This window comes from Chiloscyllium plagiosum, unplaced genomic scaffold (assembly GCF_037043375.1).
Source record: "Chiloscyllium plagiosum isolate Xiang-an unplaced genomic scaffold, Cpla_swu_hap1 HiC_scaffold_42, whole genome shotgun sequence".
Classification (NCBI taxonomy): domain Eukaryota; kingdom Metazoa; phylum Chordata; class Chondrichthyes; order Orectolobiformes; family Hemiscylliidae; genus Chiloscyllium; species Chiloscyllium plagiosum.
The window spans coordinates 5,653,034-5,654,531 of NW_028270180.1; the positions used below are offsets into that span (position 1 = coordinate 5,653,034).

Consider the following 1,498-nt stretch of genomic DNA (forward strand, 5'->3'; position numbering starts at 1 on the left):
TTTGACCCAGCAACACTGAAGGAACGGGGATATATTTCCAAGTCAGAATGATGAGTGGCTTGGCAGGGCTATTGGAGGAGGTGGTGTTCCCATGTATCTGCTGCCCTTCTCTTTCTAGGTGGAAGTGGTGGAGGTTTGGAAGGTGCTATTTGAGGATCTTTGGTGAATTTCTGCCGTGCACCTTGTAGATAGAACAGATTTTTATTTAGCATTTGGTCAGTTTTACAAACAGGTTTATAGTTCCATCTTTCGGGATGATGGGTCAAAGAGTTCTCAAATTTAGAAGTTCAGGTTTGTGGACGTTGCTCAGATCACTCTATTCTCTCAGCTTGTTGTCTCTGACATTTGCGTCCACTACTTTCTAGCCTGTGTTTGGAATTGCAGTTTTAAAACAGCACTCACAGTTTGTGCACAGATTGAGAATACTGAATATAACTCAGGCCTACGTCCCTCCAGAACATCACCATTTTGAATTTCTGCTACTGAGCATCGGTGGTGAAGGGAGTGGATGCTTGTGGATTTGGTGCCAATCAAGCGGGCTGCTTTGTCCTGGATGGTGTCAAGCTTCTTGAGTGTTGTTGGAGCTGCACCCATCCAGGCAAGTGGGGAGTATTACATCCCACTCCTGACTTGAGCCTTGTCGATGGTGGACAGGCTTTAGGGACAAAAGCGCTGGAAAAAGCACATCAAGTCAGGCAGCATCCGAGGAATGGGAGAGTCGATGTTTCGGGCATAAGCCCTTCATCAGGAATGTCCTTTCTCCAGCGCTTTTTCCAGCGCTACAGTTTTCGATTGTGACTCTCCAGCATCTGCAGTCCTCACTTCCTCTGACAGGTTTTAGGGAGTCAGGAGGTGAGTTACTTGCCACAAGATTCCTAGCCTTTGGCTTGCTTTTGTAGCCACAGTACCTGTTGTGGGCAGAATTAATTAAATGTGGTGCCGAGGTAACAAAATCATTTGGGTTTAGTTGGGCCTACTGTGACTTCCGTCACATCCAATCTGAGTTTTGGCAGCAGTTCCTCTAACTCAGTGTTAATTATATCGATCTCTGCCAAAGTTGCTATCTGATTCAATAATGATTCTGTGCCCCAGGCTCACATGAAGAAAGTAGCACATCAGTCGTCTTATTGCACTGATAAATCAGCCCCGATTTTAATCTAAAATGCCCCTCGCAATTAGACGTGGGCGTTTAGCAATTCCCTGTACAGTTCAACAATGACCTTTAGGAACAGATTAGATGAACTTTACAAACTCATTTAGCAAGATTCTAGCTTTTAGAGAGATATTTTACCATCTTTTTAGAAATGTTGCAAATATGAAATGCTGAAGCATTGTCTTTTGGAATGCTTCTGAGGGGAGATAAAACAGGAAAAATTCTTTGAATCAGCAAATCGTCATGATCTCAAAAGCATGATTTGAAAGTGGGGAGGACAGTGAAGATGGTTGCCACTCTATTAGAAAAGGAAACATTGCAGAGCTTTTGGGAAAGAGAAGATGA

At 43.7% G+C, this 1,498-nt stretch overlaps 1 pseudogene; it reads right to left on the reverse strand.

Annotated features, from left to right (window-relative positions):
- Window positions 1–316: 316 nt before the first annotated feature.
- On the reverse strand, window positions 317–467 carry LOC148137550 (ATP synthase F(1) complex subunit epsilon, mitochondrial pseudogene; annotated as a pseudogene).
- Between the last annotated feature and the right edge of the window lie 1,031 nt (window positions 468–1,498).